General features: G+C 43.2%; 1 pseudogene across 1 annotated transcript in view; it reads right to left on the bottom strand.

Moving 5' to 3' along the window:
* Positions 1-20,632, bottom strand: part of LOC306652683 (5'-AMP-activated protein kinase subunit beta-2-like) — a 1,102,880-nt pseudogene that overhangs the window by 74,515 nt on the left and 1,007,733 nt on the right. The gene's annotated exons all lie outside the window — the stretch shown is intronic.

A 20,632-nucleotide genomic window follows, 5' to 3' on the forward strand; every position in this document is an offset into this window, starting at 1 on the left:
GATCCTCATGAGGATACTCATGCGAGCCCCATGATATCTGTCCTAAGGAGACTTGAGTGACTTCATGGAACAAGTACTCTGAAGAAATGCAGGTGAATGGGCTGCACTGCTCTCTTGTAGCCAAGTAGCCTGCTGAGTGTTTTTGCGGAATTGTTTTGCATTAAAATAGGTGCTGTTTTCGAGTGTTGTTTCTATTGTGAGGAGAGGAGAAAGAAAAATATACGATGGAGAACTCCTTCGCTTGCTTGTTTGGTGTTTGCACAATCACAGAGTGCTGGGGACTCGAACCTGGATCTCCAGCATGAGAGTCAGGCACTCTACGAGATGAGCTATATGGCCAGCACTGGAAGAGCTTCTCTGAGTAACAACCCTTGAACACCTACGGAGATAATTTGTGAAATTGTATGCAGCGAAGCAATCATGATCAAGCCAAAAAATGTCTATGGAAATCTTAATTGTCCTGTTGAACACAATCCAGCAAGTAACTTTTATCCTGTCAAAACCAAGCCTAGGTTTGTGTCCTGAGGGAAGGATTATTCCCCTCTTCCTTAAGGTCGATAATGGAAGTAGCTGATTGATCTGTGAGCAGAAAATATATCAGGGATCCAAGGACGCCTGGAACAGGGGGACAGGCCAGACTAAGAGTGTTTGAGAAGTTGCTCCATTGGTGATTAAAAATGGAGGCATTGGGATCATTCACACATGAATCCCTAGTCATTACATACACAAAAACATCTGATATTTTCCTAGAAAGGATTTTTTTTCTTTTTTCTCATTTGGAACTTTTCTTTTAAATACTCTAAAGAGCAGAGAGCTTGTGCATAATGCACAGGCCAATTCAGATGCTGATTTTGCCCACAATCTCAAGAATTGGTGAGCCAGATGAAGTTTTGCCTCATTTTTTCTAAGCCTGTTTCCCTCACTCAAAGTTCTTCAGCCAGACGTTGTTGGGAAATACAAATAGGCAAATACATGTGGGGATGTCTTATATGATCTGGGGTCCCAGAATCGAAACGTGGTGGCAAAAAGAAAACTTTCCTCATCCAATTCCTGTCTTCTCCCTGTTTTGTTTTCAGTTATTACTCTCCAAATTTATTACAGATTCATAAGTGGCTAATGTCAAAATTTGATTCCTCATTCATTTCGTTGCAATCAATTCCACTCAGAAAAAAGGAATAATTGAATTCCCGTTGTCCTGTGACATGAGAGGAACACTTGTGATTACTCCACTAATGAAGGAGGAAGGAGCAGGCATTGGTCAGCTAGGTTGTAAAGGTCATGGGTTTTAACGGTCCGGAAAGAGAAGTCAGGTGATTGCACTCCCTGAGTGGTTGTAAAGTGTTGGGCTACGTGAACTTTCATGAGTGGCTCCAGTGCCATTGCACCTGCATCCAAGATTCCACCTGACGTCATAGAGGAGAGGACTCAGAACACAGAAACCTCACGGTTCCCATGAGAACCAGTGACCATTGAGCTCCTGGCTACGTCACACAATCATTCAAGATATGTGGCGGCTTAGATGTGAGTGTTTGAGGAGAGATGAAGGGAGCGGGTTCCAGGGTCTTGTGTTATTGAAGAATTCGTTCTATCCTTGTAGCTCAGGTGACAAGGAAACAGGCTCTAAGTTGTATAGAGTCCCGTGAGCAAAAATTCCCCAAATATGCAGGCAGGACAAGGAATCCCATTGAAGTCTGCCAGCTCGCACTTCCACCCAGATCCAATAGGTGGCGCTGTGGTGAATTGGCCAAACCCAACTTACTGACAGGCAGCTCATCCTGTCCTGATTCAGGCTATCAGTCCCCACAAATTCCAGTGGAACAAGCTGGGATTGAGGCCTCCTTGAGAGCTCGCTGTTCAACAATCAAAGCCCACGTTCCCATGGATTTTCCTTCCAAACCCACTAATCCAGGACTGGTACAATCCGGGTTTCCTTCAGAGTCAGGAGACTAGCCTAGTGGACCAGCAGCAACATTGAGAGATGTGTCCTGAGTGCTCACCTCAGTAGAGCATGCAGTGAGATGCCATGGTTTCGGGTGATCATTGATTTGGGACACATCACATTCCATCTGTCCCGTATCTCCTCCTATCCTATGATGTTTGGATAGGAGGCAGATGGAACAAGGGATGTCCATGATCCAGGTGAAGGTGAGTGGCTTCTCTGGTGGCTCAAGAATAGACGAGGTAGACATTCCCTCAGCATTTTGGAAGGAGGAAAGCATGAAACTGACATGCAAGGAGAGTTGTGATGTGCTCACTCCAAAGGTCAGGCACCTCCTCCCTGGCCGCTATCTTACAACAAGTCTGCACCCCCAAATTAGCCTTCTGGAATTTTTCCAAGGTCACATCACATCTGAACAAGATGCAATAATAACTTGCCAATCTTTATTCACAAAATGATTCGTCTTCTTCACACGAAAAATACATGACAAATACTATGTGGCAAGAGCTTGTGGGATACTGCAAGGATTCCTCTATCCAGACCCAGGATGGAGCAGACCCCAAGGTTGAGGATGAATTAACAGCCTGGTGATGGCAGGATGAGCACAGATTCACAGGGCATTAGAGAAGGTTTGAGCCTAGACCGTGCTGAAAGTGGAATTGTTCAAAGCTTCCAAGCTGAAAAGTCGAACGAGGACAGTAAATATATTTGGAGTCCAGAGCGTTCAAGGGTGTGATGCTGGAGAACCTCTTAGTGGAAGAGAACCTGTGAAACTCAGTAATGATCATGGTCAACCCAAAACTCTGCAACATATATTCAGCCATATCATACATTAAAAAATTGCAAGTAGTTACTGGCCCCATATTCTCCATGCACTCTTGAATACGCAACCTCATTCCCCTTTTGCAAACAATAATGGCCATGCAAATTCCTGTTTCTTTTCTGCTGCTCCCATGGGACTGTCAAATTCAAATCATGATCCCTGTTTTTCTGGCACAAGAAACATAAGCATAAGCCACCCCATGTTCACATCAACTTCCCCCTCGCCCTACAATTTCAGCCAGTTGATCCTGGGACATGCCACACGAATCTCTGTGATGCTTTTCTTGAGGATGCATAGCAATATTAACAAGAGTGCACAAAAGTAATCCGTACCTCTTGAAACTGGATCTCACATGATATTGGGTGAGTAGGTTTTAAATGCACTGTGACCCTTCTGAATTCTATCCATACAGGCTGACATTGATTTTGCCCAAAAACCTAACATTATTCACTAGGAAATCACACGCAAGCCACTACAATGCAAATGTGTGAGAGAAGTCCCAGGGGAAAGAGCTGCTCTCTTTTGTGTTTACATCTTAGTTTTCTAGTAGACATTGAGGTACACATGGAACGTGCTCCAAGGGGAACCACCCTTCATTTGTGCAGAGTATGTCAGTGTGTCCAAGAAGCCTGGAGAGTGCCTGGTACGGGTGCGGTGGTGATTTTTGAATATCCTGAAACGTGCTGCAAAATGAGAAGCTGAAGAAAGTGCTGAAGAATTATCCTCATAAGCATACTCATGCGAGCCCCGTGATATCTGTCCAAAGTAGACATGAGTGACTTAATGGAACAAGTACTCTGAAGAAATGCAGGTGACTGGGCTGCACTGCTCTCTTGGAGCCAAGTAGCCTGCTGAGTGTTGTTCCCGGAATTGTTTTGCATTAAAATTGGTGCTGTTTTAGAGTGTTGTTTCTATTGTGATGAGAGAAGAAGAGAAAGAAAAAGAGATGACGGATAGTTGTGTTCGCTTGTTTGTTTGGTATTTGCACCAGCCCACAGGGCTGGGGACTCGAACCTGGGCGTCCAGCATGATAGTCAGGCACTCTATGAGACGGGCTATATGGCCAGCACTGGAAGAGCTTCTCTGAGTAACAACCCTTGATCACCTACTGAGATAATTTGTGAAATTTATACAGAGAAGCAATCATGATCAAGCCAAAAAATGTCTATAAAAATCTTAATTGTCCTGTTGACCACAATCCAGCAAGTATCTTTTTTCCTGTTAAAACCAAGATAAGTTTTGTGTACTGAGGGAAGGATTACTCCCCTCTTCCTTAAGGTTGATAATGGAAGTAGCTGATTGATCTGTGAGCAGAAAATATATCAGTTATCCAAGGACGCCTGGAACAGGGGGACAGGCCAGACTAAGAGTATTTGAGAAGTTGCTCCATTGGTGACGAAACATGGAGACATTGGGATCATTCACACATGAATCCCTAGTCATTACATTCAAAAACATCTGACATTTTCCTAGAAAGGATTTTTTTTCTGTATTCTCCCTTAAAACTTTTCTTTTAAATATTCTAAAGAGCAGAGAGCTTGTGCATAATGCACAGGCCAGTTCAGAAGCAGGATTTTGCCCACAATCTCAAGAATTGGTGAGCCAGATGAAGTTTTGCCTCATTTTTTCTAAGCCTGTTTCCCTCACTCAAAGTTCTTCAGGCAGACCTTGTTGGGAGATACAAATAGGCAAATACATGTGGGGATGTCTTATATGATCTGGGGTCCCAGAATCAAAACGTGGTGGCAAAAAGAAAACTTTCCTCATCCAATTCCTGTCTTCTCCCTGTTTTGTTTTCAGTTTTTACTCTCCAAATTTATTACAGATTCATTAGAGGCTAAAGTCAAAAAATTGATCCCTCATTCATTTCGTTGCAATCAATTCCACTCAGAGAAACGTAACAATTGAATTCCCGTTGTCCTGTGACATGAGAGGAACACTTGTGATTACTCCACTAATGAAGGAGGAAGGAGCAGGCATTGGTCAGCTAGGTTGTAAAGGTCATGGGTTTTAAAGGTCCGGAAAGAGAATTCAGTTTGATTGCACTCCCTGAGTGGTTGTAACGTGTTGGGCTACATGAACTTTCATGAGTGGCTCCAGTACCATTGCACCTATATCCTAGATTCCACCTGATGTCATAGAGGAGAGAACTCAGAACACAGAAGCCTCACGGTTCCCATGACAACCTGTGACAATTGAGCTCCTGGCCACGTCACACAATCATTCAAGATACGTGGCGGATTAGCTGTGAGTGTTAGTGGAGTGATGAAGGGAGTGGGTTCCAGGGTCTTGTGTTTTTGAAGAATTCGTTCTGTCCTTGTAACTCGGGTGAAAATGAAACAGGCTCTAAGTTGTATAGAGTCCCGTGAGCAAAAATTCCCCAAATATGCAGGCAGGACAAGGGATCCTATTGAAGTTGGCCAGCTCACACTTCCACCCAGGTCCACTAGGTGGCGTTGTGCTGAGTTGGCTGAACCCAACTCCCTGACAGGCAGAACATCTTGTCCTGATTCAGGCTATCAGCCCCCACAAATTCCAGTGGAACAAGCTGGGATTGAGGCCTCCTTGAGAGCTCGCTGTTCAACAATCTAAGCCCACGTTCCCATGGATTTTCCTTCCAAACCCACTAATCCAGGACTGGTACAACCCGGGTTTCCTTCCGAGTCAGGAGACTAGCCTAGGGGATCAGCAGCAACATTGAGAGATGTGTCCTGAGTGCTCACCTCAGTAGAGCATGCAGTGAGATGCCATGGTTTCGAGTGATCTTTGATTTGGGACCCATCACATTCCATCTGGTCCGTATCTCCTCCTATCCTGTCCTATGACGTTTTGATAGGAGACAGATGGAACAAGGGATGTCCATGATCCAGGTGAAGGTGAGTGGCTTCTCTGGTGGCTCAAGAAGAGACGAGGTAGACATTCCCTCAGCATGTTGGAAGGAAGACAGCATGAAACTGACATGCAAGGAGAGTTGTGATGTGCTCACTCCAAAGGCCAGCTGGTAACAGTGGCAGATGCAGGACTTTGAGGGATTGAGAAGTTGCTCAATTGGTGACTACAACTGGAGATATTGGGAACATTCACACATGAAGCCCTAGTCATTACATTCAAATCTACTGATATTTTCCTAGAAAGTATTTTTTTTCTTATTTCATATTTGGAATTTTTCTTTGAAAAATTCTAAAGAGCAGAGTGCTGTGCATAATGCACAAGACATTGCAGATGCTGGATTTTGACCACAATCTCAAGAATGTGTGAGGCAGATGAAGTTTTCCTTTCTATTCTAAGCCTGTTTCCATCATTAACAGTGCTTAAGCCTGAAATGTTGGGAGATACAAACATGCAAATACATGTGGTGATGGCTCATATGATCTGGTGTCCCAGAATCGAAACGTGGTGGCAAAAAGAAATCAGTCCTCATCCAATGTTGTTCTTCACCCCGTTTGGTTGTCAGTTTTTACTCTCAAAATTTATTCCAGAATGATAAGTGGCTACATTCATATATTGATCCCTCCTTCATTTCGTTGCAATCATTTCCACTCAGAAAAACGTAACAATTGTTTAACAGTTGTCCTGTGATCTGAGAAGCACACATGGGAGTACTCCACTAATCAAAGTGGAAAGAGCAGATATTGGTCAGCTGGGTTGTGAAAGTCATTGTTTTTCTTAGCTCCTTAAGGAGAAGTCAGTTGATTGCCCTCCCCAGAGTTTTTGTAAAGCGTAGCAACATGAACTTTCATGAGTTGCTCCAGTGACATTAAACCTGCACACCTGATTCCACCTGACTTCATAGAGGAGCGGACTCAGAACACAGAAGCCTCACAGTTCCCATGACAACCAGAGACCATTCAGCTCCTGGCCACTTCAAACCATCATTCAAGTCATGTGGCAGCTCAGCTGTGAGGGTTAGAGGAGAGATGAAAAGATTAGGTGACAGGGTCTTGTGTTATTGAAGAATTCATTCTGTCCTTGTTGCCTGGGTGGAAAGGAAACAGGCTCTAAGCTGTATATCGTCCCTGAGCAATGTATTCCCCCTTTCCAGGCTGGACAAGGGATCCCGTTGAAGTCTGCCAGCTCACAATTCCAAGCAGGTCCACTAGGTGGCGCTGTGCTCACTTGGCCGCACCGAACTTGATGACACGCAGCTCACCTGGTCCTGATGGGGCTATTAGCGCCCACAAATTCCAGTGCAACATGCTGGGACCGAGGCCTCCATGAGAGCACGCGGTTCAAAAATCTTGCCACAGGCACCAGTGGATTTCCCTTCCGAACCCACTAATCCATGACTGGTACAAAATGGGTTTTTTTTCAGAGTCAAGAAACTAGCCTAGGTTACTAGCAGCCACACTGAGAGATGTGTCATGCTTGCTCACCTCAGCAGAGCATGCAGTGTGAGGCCATGGTATAGGTGATCCTTGATATGGAACACATCACATTTCCTGTGTCGCATATCTCCTCCTATTCTGTGAAGTCTGGGTAGGAGACAGATGGAACAATGGATGTCCTTGTTCCAGGTGAAAGTGAGTGGGTGCGCTGGAGACTCAAGTAGAGAAGAGGTAGTCATTCACTCAGCATGATGGAAGGGGGACAGCATGAATCTGACATGCATAGAGAGTTGCTATGTGCTCTCTCCAAAGGCAAGGCACCTTCTCATTGGCTGCTATTGTACAACAAGGATGCACACTGAATCTAAACTGCTGGGATTTTTCCAGGGTCACATCAAATTTGAACAAGATGCAGAAATGGGTTTCCAAACTTTATTCTCAAAATGTTTTATTTTCTTGACCACACAAATACCATTCTGTTGTAAGAGCCTGTGGGATACTGCCAGGAGTCCTCTATCCAGACCCAGGGTGGAGCAAACCCCAAGGTTGGGGATGTGTTAACAAGCTGTTGATGGTATGATGAGCACAGATTCACAAGGGATCAGAGTAAGTTTGACAATAGAGCATGCTGAAAACGGAATTGTTCAAAGGAACAAAGCTGAATATTCAAAAGAGGAGAGTAAGGATATTTGGAGTCCAAAAGCACTCAAGGGTGTTGATGCTGGAAAATATCTTTGGAGAATTGAACCTATGAAAGTCGTGAATGATCATTTTAAACCCCAAAATCTGCAACATATATTGAGCCACAAAATACTTTAAAAATACTGGAAGTAGTTACTGGCCGCTCATTCTCCATGAAACCTAGAATAGAGATCCTCATTCCCCTTTCACGAACAACAATGCCCTTGCAAATTCCTGTTTCTTCCTCTTGGTCCCAAGGGACAGTCAAATACGAATCATGATTCCTATTTTTTCTGGCACAAGAACCATAAGCATAGGCCTCCCCACTTTCACAACAGCTTCCCCCACGCCCTACAATTTAAGGCAGTTGATCCTGGAATATGCAACACTAATCCCTGCACTGCTTTTCCTGAGGTAGCCCACCAATACAAACAGAGTCTCAAAATAGCTCCATTCCTCTTGAACAGGGAGCTCCAATGATAATGGGTGAGTAGGTTGTAAATGCACTGTGATCCACCTGAATTCTGTCAATACTGGCTGACATCCATTCTGCCCCAAAACCTTATATTATTCAATAGGAAATCACAGGCAAGCCACTACAAAGCAAATGTGTGAGAAAAGTCCCAGGGAAATGAGCGGCTGTCTTTTGGTTTACATCTGGATTTCCAGTAGGCATTGATGTACAGGTGGAAAGTGCTCCAGGGTGGCAGTTCCCTTTATTTACAGAGAGTGTGGCAGTGTGTCCAAGAAGCCTGGAGAGTGCCTGGTTCAAGTGCGGTTGTCCTTTTTGAATTTTCTGAAACATGTTGCACAATGAAAAATTGAGGAAAGTGCTGAAGAAGAATCCTCATAAGGATACTCATCGAGCACTGTGATCTGTTTCCTAAGGAGACTAGAGTGACTTCATGGAACAAGTCATCAAAAGCAGTGCAGGTGACAGGGCAGCACTGCTCTCATAGAGCCCAGTAGCCTGCTGAGAGTTGTTGGTGGAATTGGATTGCATTGAAACTGGTGCTGTTAGAGTGTTGTTTCTGTTGTGAGGAGAGGAGAAAAAAGAAAGAGAGAGAATATGGAGTTTTGTGTTTGATTTTTTGTTTGTTATTTCCACAATTCCAGAGGGATGGGGACTGGAACCGGGGCCTCCAACATGAGAGGCAGGCACTCTACGAGATGAGCTATATGGCCAGCACTGGAGGACCATGTCTGAGTCAAAACCTTTGATCACCTACAGAAATAATTTGTGAAATTGTATGCAGCAAAGCAATCATGAGAAAGCCAAATAATATCAATGGAACTCGTAATTCTCCTGTTGACAACAATCAAACAAGTAACATTCTAGCCTGTCAAACCCAAGCCTAGCCTTGTGTCCTGAGGGAGAGGTTATTCCCCTCTTCATTAAGGCCAATAATGGAAGTAGCTGATTGATCCGTGAGCAAAAAATACATCAGAGTTCCAAGTACGCCAGAAACAGTGGCAGATGCAGGACTATGAGGGATTGGGAAGTTGCTCAATTGGTGACTACAAATGGAGATATTGGGATCATTCATACATGAATCCCTAGCCATTACTTTCAAAATCAACTGATATTTTCCTAGAAATTATTTTTTTTATTTCTCATTTGGCACAGTTCTTGGAAAATTTCTAAAGAGCAGAGAGCTGTGGACAATGCACAAGCCAGTTCAGATGCTGGATTTTGCCCACAATCTCAAGAATGTGTGAGGCAGATGAAGTTTTGCCTCCTATTCTAAGCCTGTTTCCTTCATTAAAAGTGCTTAAGCCTGACCTGTTGGGAGATACAAACAGGCAAATACATGTGGTGATGGCTCATTTGATCTGGGGTCCCAGAATCGAAGCGTGGTGGCAAAAAGAAAACAGTCCTCATCCAATGTCGTTCTTCACCCCGTTTGGTTGTCAGTTATTACTCTCAAAATTTATTCCAGAGAAATAATTGGCTAAAGACATAATATGGATCCCTCCTTCATTTCATTGCAATCATTTCCACTCAGGAAAAATTAACAATTTTTTTCCAGTTGTCCTTGACCTGAGAAGCACACATGGGAGTACTCCTCTAATCCAAGGGGAAGGAGCAGACATTGGTCAGCTGGGTTGTGAAAGTCGTGGGTTATCATTGTTCTTAAGGAGAAGTCAGTTGATTGCCCTCCCAAGAGTTTTTGTAAAGCGTTGGACAACATGAACTTTCACGAGTGGCTCCAGTGCCATTAAACCTGCACACCAGATTCAACCTGAAGTCAGAGAGGAGCGGACTCAGAAAACAGAGGCCTCACATTTCCCATGACAACCAGAGACCATCCAGCTACTGGCCACTTCAAACCATCATTCAAGACATGTGGCGGCTCAGCTGTGAGGGTTAGAGGAGAGATGAAATGAGCGGGTGCCAGGGTCTTGTGTTATTGAAGAATTCATTCTATCCTTGTTGCCCGGGCAGAAAGGAAACAGGCTCTAAACTGTATAGAGTCCACTGAGTAATGAATTCCCCCTATCCAGGCAGGACAAGGGATCCCATTGAAGACTGCCAGCTCGCAATATCACGCAGGTCCACTAGGTGGCGCTGTGCTCACTTGGCCGCACCGATCTTGATGACATTCAGCTCATCTGGTCTTGCTGCTGGCTATTAGTCCCCTCAAATTCCAGTGCAACAAGCTGGGACCAAGGCCTCCATGAGAGCACACTTTTCATCAATCTTACCAAAGGCACAAGTGGATTTGCCTTCCGAAACCACTAATCCAAGACTGGTACAACAAGGGTTTTTTTTCATAGTCTGGAAACTAGCCTAGGGTACTAGCAGCCACACTGAGAGATGTGTCCTGAGTGCTCATCTCAGTAGAGCATGCAGTGAGGTGCCATGGTATGGGTGATCATTGATTTGGGACCCATCACATTCCATCTATCACATGTCTCCTCCTATTCTGTGAAGTCTGGGTAGGAGACAGATGGAACAAGGGATGTCTTTGTACCAGGTGAAGGTGAGTGGGTGCACTGGAGGCTCAAAAAGAGACGAGGTAGTCATTCCCTCAGCATGTTGGAAGGAGGAGAGCATGAAGCTGACATGCAAGGAGAGTTGCTATGTGCTCACTCCAAAGGCCAGGAAACTCCGCTTTGGCTGCTGTCTTACAAGGATGCACCCCGAATCTAGCCTGCTGGGATTTTTCCAGGGTCACATCAAATCTGAACAAGATGCAGAAATGCCTTTTCAATCTTTATTTTCAAAATGTTTCATCTTCTTGACAAGACAAATACTATTCTGTCACAAGAGCCTGTGGTATACTGCCAGGAGTCCTCTATCTATACCCAGGATAGAGCAGACCCCAAAGTTGGGAATGAATTAACAAGCTGATGATGGCATGATGAGAACAGATTCACAAGGCATCCTAGTAGGTTTGAACATAGAGCATGCAGAAAGCAGAATTGTTCAAAGGAACCAAGCTGAATACTCAAAAGAGGAGAGTAAGGATATTTGGAGTCCAGAGGCGCTCAAGGGTGTTGATGCTGGAAAATATCTTCAGAGAATTGAGCCTATGAAACTCGCCAATGATCATTTTCATCCCCAAACTCTGCAACATATATTGAGCCATGTCATACTTTAAAAATACTGGAAGAAGTTACTGGCCACTCATGCTCCATGAAACCTAGAATTGAGATCCTCATTCCCCTGTCAGGAACAACAATGCCCTTGCAAATTTCTGTTTCTTTTCTCTTGGTCCCAAGGGACAGACAAATACGAATCATGATTCCTATTTTTTCTGGCAAAAGAACCAGAAGCAAAGGCCTCCCCAATTTCACAACAGCTTCCCCCATGACCTACAATTTAAGGGAGTTGATCCTGGAATATGCAACACTAATCCCGGCACTGATTTTCTTGACTATGTCCATCAATACTAACGAGAGTCTCAAAATTGTGCCATTCCTCTTGAAACTGGAGCTCCAATGATATTGGGTGAGTAGGTTGTAAATTCACTGTGATCCTCCTGAAATCTGTCAATACTGTCTGACATCGATTCTGCCGCAAAACCTAATATTATTCAATAGAAAATCACAGGCAAGCCACTACAATGCAAATGTGTGAGAAAAGTCCCAGGGAAAAGAGCGGCTGTCTTTTGGTTTACATCTTGTTTTTCCAGTAGACATTGAGGTACACAGGGAAAGTGCTCCGGGGTGGCAGTCACCTTCATTTGCAGAGAGTATGGCAGTGTGTCCAAGAAGCCTGGAGAGTGCCTGGTACAAGTGCGGTTGTCCTTTTTGAATTTTCTGAAATGTTTTGCACAATGAGAATTTGAGGAAAGTGCTGAAGAAGAATCCTCATAAGGATACTCATGCGAGCCCCATGATCTCTGTCCTAAGGAGACTAGAGAGACTTCATGGTACAAGTCGTCTGAAGCAGTGCAGGTGACTGGGCAGCACTGCTGTCTTGGAGTGCAGTAGCCTGCTGAGAGTTGTTGGTGGAATTGGTTTGCATTGAAATTGGTGCTTTGTAGAGTGTTGTTTCTACTGTGAGGAGAGGATTAAAGAAAGAAAGAGAGACCATGGAGGGTTGGGTTCGATGGTTTGTTATTTATTTCCACAATCCCAGAGAGCTGGGGACTTGAACCCGGGCCGCCTGAATGAGAGGCAGGCAATTGACAAGATGAGGTATATGGCCAGCACTGGAGCAGCTTCTCTGTGTTACAACCTTTGATCACCTACAGACATAATTTGTGAAATTGTATGCACCAAAGCAATCATGAGCAAGCCAAACAATATCAATGGAACTCGTAATATTCCTGTTGACCACAATAAAGCAAGTAACATTTTTGCCCGAAAAACCCAGGCCTAGCCTTGTATCCTGAGGGAGCGATTATTCCCCTCTTCATTAAAGCTGATAATGGAAGAAGCTGAATGATCCATGAGCAAAAAAATATATCAGAGTTCCAAGTATGCCCGTAATATTGGCAGTCACAGGACTATGAGGGATTGAGAAGTTGCTCAATCGGTGACTACAAATGGAGGTACTGGGATCATTCACACATGAATCCCTAGCCATTACATTCAAAATCAACTGATATTTTCCTAGAAAGTATTTTTTTTTCTCATTTGGAAATATTCTACGAAAATTTCTAAAGAGCAGAGAGTAGTGCATAATGCACAAGCCAGTTCAGATGCTGGACTTTGCCCACAATCTCAAGAATGTGTGAGGCAGATGAAGTTTTGCCTCCTATTTTAAGCCTGTTTCCTTCATTAAAAGTGCTTAAGCCTGACCTGTTGGGAGATACAAAGAGGCAAATACATGTGGTGATGGCTCATATGATCTGGGGTCCCAGAATCGAAGCGTGGTGGCAAAAAGAAAACAGTCCTCTTCCAATGTCATTCTTCACCCTGTTTGGTTGTCAGTTATTATTCTCAAAATTTATTCCAGAGTAATAAGTGGCTAAAGTCATAATATGGATCCCTCCTTCATTTCGTTGCAATCAATTCCACTCAGAAAAACGTAACAATTGTTTACCAGTTGTCCTGTGACATGAGAAGCAAGCATGGGAGTGCTCCTCTAATCAAAGTGGAAGGAGCAGACATTGGTCAGCTGGGTTGTGAAAGTCGTGGGTATTCATAGCTCCTTATGGAGAAGTCAGATGATTGCCCTCCCAAGAGTTTTTGTAAAGCATTGGGCAACCTGGACTTTCACGAGTGTGTCCTGTGACATTAAACATGCACAACAGATTCCACCTGACGTCATAGAGGAGCGGACTCAGAACACAGAATCCTCACAGTTCCCATGACAACCAGAGACCATTCAGCTCCTGGCCCCTACAAACCATTATTCAAGACATGTGGCGGCTCAGCTGTGAGGATTAGAGGAAAGATGAAGGGAGCAGGTGACAGGGTCTTGTGTTATTGAAGAATTCATTCTATCCTTGTTGCCCGGGCGAAAAGGAAACAGGCTCTAAGCTCTATAGTGTCCCCGGAGCAATGCATTACAAATATCCTGGCAGGACAAGGGATCCCATTGAAGTCTGCCAGCGCGCAATTTCACACAGTGTACTAGGTGGCGCTGTGCTCACTTGGCCGCACTGAACATGATGACAGGCAGCTCATCTGGTCCTGCTGCTGGCTATTAGACCCCGCAAATTCCAATGCAACAAGCTGGGACCGAGGCCTCTTTGAGTGCATGCTGTTCAACAATCTTAACACAGGCAGCAGTGGATTTGCTTTCCGAACCCACTAATCCAGCACTGGTACAACCCGTGTTTTTTTCAGAGTCAGGAACCAAGCCGAGGGTACTAGTAGTCACACTGAGAGATGTGTCCTGAGTGCACACCTCAGTACAGCATGCAGTCAGATGCCATGGTATGGGTGATCATTGACTTGGCACACATCGCACTCTTTCTGTCCCATATCTCCTCCTATTCTGTGAAGTCTGGGTAGGAGATAGGTGGAACAAGGTATGTCCATGTTCCAGGTGAAGGTGAGTGGGTGCGTGGGTGGCTCAAGATGAGACGAGGTATTCATTCCTTCAGCATGATGGAAGGAGGACAGCATGAACCTGACATGCAAGGAGAGTTGCTATGTGCTCACTCCAAAGGCCAGGAAACTCTGCCTTGGCTGCTGTCTTACAGCAGGCATATACACTGAATCTAGCCTCCTGGGATTTTTCCAGGGTCACATCAAATCTGAACATGATGCAGAAATGCCTTTCCAATATCCATTCTCAAAATGTTTCATGTTCTTGACAAGACAAATACTATTCTTTCACAAGAGCCTGTGGGATACTGCCAGAAGTCCACCATCTAGACCCAGGATAGAGCAGACCCCAAAGTTGGGAATGAATTAACAAGCTGATGATGGCATGATGAGAACAGATTCACAAGGCATCTGAGTAGGTGCGAACATAGAGCATGCAGAAAGCGGAATTGTTCAAAGGAACCAAGCTGAATACTCAAAAGAGGAGAGTAAGGATATTTGGAGTCCAGAGGCGCTCAAGGGTGTTGATGCTGGAAAATATCTTCGGAGAATTGAGCCTATGAAACTCGCCAATGATCATTTTCATCCCCAAACTCTGCAACATATATTGAGCAACGTCATACTTTAAAAATACTGGAAGAAGTTACTGGCCACTCATGCTCCATGAAACCTAGAATAGAGATCCTCATTCCCCTTTTATGAACAACAATGCCCTTGCAAGATTCTGTTTCTTTTCTCTTGGTCCCAGTGGACAGTCAAATACGAATCATGATTCCTATTTTTTCTGGCACAAGAACCATAAGCATAGGCCTCCCCACTTTCACAACAGCTTCCCACACACCCTACAATTTAAGACAGTTGAACCTGGAATAGGCAACACTAAAGCTGGCACTGATTTTCTTGAGGATGCCCAACAATACTAACGAGGGTCTCAAAATTTCTCCATTCCTCTTGAACCTGGAGCTCCAATGATATTGGGTGAGTAGGTTGTAAAAGCACTGTGATCCTCCTGAAATCTGTCAATACTGGCTGACTTCGATTCTGCCCCCAAACCTAATAATATTCAATAGAAAATCACAGGTAAGCCACTACAAAGCAAATGTGTGAGAAAAGACCCAAGGAAAAGAGCAACTGTCTTTTGGTTTACATCTTGGTTTTTCAGTTGACATTGAGGTACATGGGAATAGTCGTCAGGGTTGGCAGTCCCCTTCATTTGCGGAAAGTATGGCAGTGTGTCCAAGATGCCTGGAGAGTGCCTGGTAAAAGAGCGGTTGTCCTTTTTGAATTTTCTGAAACATGTTGCACAATGAGAATTTGAGAAAAGTGCTGAAGAAGAATCCTCATATGGATACTCATGCCTGCCCTATGACCTGTGTCCTAAGGAGACGAGAGAGACTTCATGGTACAAGTCCTCTGAAGCAGTGCAGGTGACTGGGCAGCACTGCTGTCTTGGAGCACAGTAGCCTGCTGAGAGTTGTTGGTGGATTAGCTTTGCATTGAAATTGGTGCTTTGTAGAGTGTTGTTTCTACTCTTTGTAGAGTGTTGTTTGTAGAGTGTTGTTGAGGAGAGGAGAAAGGCAAGAAAGACAGAAGATGGAGGTTTGGTTCGAAAGTTTGTGGTTAATTCCACAATCCCAAGGGCTGGGGACTCGAACCTGGGACTCCAGCAAGAGAGGCAGGCACTTTACAAAATGACCTATATGGCCAACACTGGAGCAGCTTGTCTGCCTTACAACCTTTGATCACCTACAGACATAATTTGTGAAATTGATTGCGGCAAAGCAATCATGAGCAAGCCAAACAATATCAATGGAACTCGTAATATTCCTGTTGACCACAATCAAGCAAGTAACATTTTTGCCTGTAAAACCCAAGCCTAGCCTTGTTTCCTGAGGGAGAGATTATTCCCCTCTACATTAAAGCTGATAATGGAAGAAGCTGAACGATCCGTGAGCAAAAAAAATATATCAGAGTTCCAAGTACGCCCGTAATATTGGCAGTCGCAGGACTATGAGGGATTGAGAAGTTGCTCAGTTGGTGACTACAAATGGAGATATTGGGATCATTCACACATGAATCCCTAGCCATTACATTCAAAATCAACTGATATTTTCCTAGAAAGTATTTTTTTTCTTATTTCTCATTTCGAACTTTTCTTTGAAAATTTGTAAAGAGCAGAGAGCTGTGGACAATGCACAAGCCAGTTCAGATGCTGGATTTTGCGCACAATCTCTCAGAATATTGTGAGGCAGAAGAAGTTTTACCTCCTATTCAAAGCCTGTTTCCCTCATTAAAAGTGTTTCAGCCAGAGGCTGCTGGGAGATATAGACAGGCAAATATATGTGGTGATGGCTCATATGATCTGGGGTCCCAGAATGGAAGAGTGGTGGCAAAAAGAAAACAGTCCTCATCCAATGTCGTTCTTCACCCCGTTTGGTTGTCAGTTATTACTCTCAAAATTTATTCCAGAGTAATAGGTGGCTAACGTCATAATATTGATCCCTCCTTCATTTCGTTGCAATCAATGCCACTCAGAAAAATGTAACAATTGTTTACCAGTTGTCCTGTGACCTGAGAAGCACACATGGGAGTACTCTTCTAATCCAAGTGGAAGGAGCAGACATTGGTCAGCTGGGTTGTGAAAGTCGTGGGTACTCATAGCTCCTTAAGGAGAAGTCAGTTGATTGCCCTCACAAGGGTTTTTGTAATGCATTGGGCAACATGAAATTTCACAAGTGGCTCCAGTGACATTAAACATGCACAACAGATTCCACCTGACGTCAGAGAGGAGTGGACTCAGAACACAGAAGCCTCACAGTTCCCTTGGCAAGCAGAGACCATTCAGCTCCTCAGCACGTCAAACCATCATTCAAGACATATGGCGGCTCAGCTGTGAAGGTTAGAGGAGAGATGAAATGAGCGAGTGCCAGAGTCTTGTGTTATTGAAGATATCATTCTATCCTTGTTGCCCGGGCGGAAAGGAAACAGGCTCTAAGCTGTATAGAGTCCCATGAGCAATGAATTCCCCCTATCCAGGCAGGACAATATATCCCATTGAAGTCTGCCAGCTCACAATTCCACGCAGGTACACTAGGTGGCGCTGTGCTCACTTGGCCACACCGAAATTGATGACATGCAGCTCATCTGATCCTGCTGCTATTAGTCTCAACAAATTCCAGTGCAACAAGCTGGGACCAAGGCCTCCATGAGAGCACGCTGTTCAACAATCTTACCGCAGGCACCAGTGGATTTGCCTTCCGAATCCACTAATCCAAGACTGGTAAAACCGGGATTTGCTCAGAGTCATGAAACTAGCCTAGGTTACTCGCGACCACACTGAGAGATGTGTCCTGAGTGTTCATCTCAGTAGAGTATACAGTGAGGTGCTATGGTATGGGTGATCATTGATTTGGGACACATCACATTCCATGACATTTGTAGGTAAATGGATGGAGTTGGAGAATATCATGTTAAGTGAAATAAGCTAATTCTCAAAAGCCAAAGACCAAATAATTTCTCTAATAAGTGGTTGATGATACATAATGGGGCCTGGGGAGTTAAGGGAAGAATGGAAGAAGGATGAGATATTTAGATGGAAATGAGGAATGAGCAGGGATGGGGGGAAGAAAAGATAATAGAATGAGATAAACATCATTGTTCTATGTATATGTATGAATGCACAAATGCTATGACTATACATTGCAGAGGAGGACTGCACAGTGAGAGGCTTTGATGCAAAGTGTGGGTCCAAGGCCCAGATCATAGTTCCAGTCCCCAGGGAACATAGCAGAGGAGGGTCACTCAGTGAGGGAGTCCCTCACGGGGCCAGGCTCTCTATCTCAGGTGATAGGTTAGGACCCCCAGGAACATCCCAGAGGAGAGCTTCCCAGTACAGATGGTAATTCTGGACCAAAAGGAACATCTCAGAGGAGAGCTGCCCAGCGAAACTTCCCCAATGGGTAAGTTCTCCATACTGGGCAAGGCTTTCCCACCAGGACAGTAGAACCAGAGACACAGGCTCACATCAGACGTGCCCCAGTCTGCCTGACCATCAATCAACTAGTGGAGGCACATGTGCCCACTGACAAGGAATATACCCCACCTGAAGGCCACCATCCCTAGAGGGGTAGCTTCCTTGTGGAGGACATTATCAAGTTCCTCCAATACTTCAGGCTACTGAAGGCTAAGAGGTGAGTTATTGGAAATCTGCTGAGACAATACTAATCAATAGAGGAATCTGCAATATCTCAGAGTTTCTGTACTAGAGCAATAGATATCTGAGCAATATGATAAAACAAGGGAAGAAAATGTCCCAAACAAAACTAGATGGTATAGCAATAAAATCCAATGACAGCATGGCAGAAGATATGTCAGAAAGGGAGTTTAGAATGTACATAATTAAAATGATCAGAGAAGAAAATTTGAGATGAAAGAGCAAATGCGAAATTTGAATGATTGTACCACTTAAGAGCTAAAAGAGCAAATGTGGGAAGCAAAAGATTATTGCAATAAAGAGTTAGAGATACTGAAAAAAAAAAAAACAGAGAGAAATCCTTGAAATGAAGGAAACAAAAAAGCAAATTTAGAACTCCATAGAAAGCATATTAAATAGGATAGAGCACCTGGAAGACAGAACCTCAGACATTGAGGACAAAATATTTAACCTTGAAAACAAGGTTGACCAAACAGTGAAGATTTTAAGTAAACATAAGCAGAATCTACAAGAATTATGAGATATTACGAAAAGGCCAAATTTAAGAATTATTGGGATAGAGAAAGTCACAGAGAATCAAACCAAAGGAATAAACAATCTATTCAATGAAATAATATCAGAAAATTACCCAAGCCTAAAGAACAAAATAAAAAATCAAATACAAGAGGCTTATAGGACTCAAAGTATTCAAAATTAAAATACACCCATAACAAGGCACAATATAATGAAAATAGCTAACATACAAAATAAAGACAGAATTTTAAATGCTGCAAGAGAAAAAAAATCAAATTACATTCAGGGAAACAAATATGTATATCAGCATCTTTTCCAACCCAAACCTTAGAAGCTAGAAGGGCCTGGAAGAAAATTTTTCAACCTCTGAAAGACAATGAATGCCAACCAAGAATCTTATACCCAGCAAAACTTACCTTCAGATATGTCAATGAAATAAAATCCTTCCATGATGAACAAAAGCCAAAAGAATTTACAAAAGGAAAGCCAGCACTACAGAACATTCTCAGCAAAATATTCCATGAGGAAGAGATGAAAAACAATGTAAATCAGCAAAGGGAGAATCTACCCTAAAAGAACACCCAAATAAAGGAGAAACCAAGTTTTGACAAAAAAAAAATGAGCCAAATGACCAGGAATACAAATCATATCTCAATAATAACCCTGAATGGTAATGGCCTGAATTCATCAATCGAAAGACATAGACTGGCATATTGTACTAAAAGGAAAGATCCAACAATTTGCTGCCTGCAAGAGACTCATCTCATAGAAAGATACCCACAGCCTAAAGGTGAAAGGATGGGAAAAAACATACCATGAACATGGACACAGCAAAAAAGCTGGAGTATAAATCCTCATATCAGATAATGTGGACTTCAAGCCAAAACTAGTCAGAAGGGATATAGAACGACATTTCATACTGCTTAAGGGAAGCAAAAACCAACAAGACATAGCAATCATAAATATCTATGCCCCAAAGAGTGGCTCATTCATATACATCAAACAAATCCTTCTCAAATCCAGAAATCAAATAGAACAAAACACAATAATACTAGGTAATTTTAACACACCTCTCTCACCACTGGACAGATCCTCCAAACAAACATTGAATACAGAAAACATAGATCTCAATAACACAATCAATAATTTAGACTAAATGGACATTTATAGAATATACCATACAACAAAGAGTGAATACACTCTCTTCTCAGCAGCACATGGATCCTTTTCTAAAATAGACCATATTTTATGCCACAAAGCTAATGTTAGAAAATACAAGAAGATAGAAATACTACCTTGTATTCTACCAGATCATAATGGATTGAAATTAGAAATAAATGACAGAGTAAAAAACAGAACTCCAACTTCTGCAGATTAAATAATACTCTATTGTATGATGAATGGATAACAGAAGATACCAGGAAGGAAATTTAAAAATTCTTAGAGGTAATTGAGAATGAAGAAACATCATATCAAAATCTCTGGGACACTGTGATAGTAGTACTTAGAGGAAAATTTATTTCATGGAGTGCATTCAATAAGTGAAGAAAAAAATCAATAAATAAACTAACAGAACAGCTAAAAGATTGAGAAAAAGAAGAACAGAGCAACACCAAAAGTAGAAGACAGAAAGTAACTAAAATCAGAGCTGAAATCAACGAAACTGAAACAAAAGAAACAATTTAAAA

The sequence above is a fragment of the Sciurus vulgaris genome (assembly GCF_902686455.1).
Source record: "Sciurus vulgaris genome assembly, contig: HiC_scaffold_442_arrow_ctg1, whole genome shotgun sequence".
Classification (NCBI taxonomy): Eukaryota; Metazoa; Chordata; class Mammalia; order Rodentia; family Sciuridae; genus Sciurus; species Sciurus vulgaris.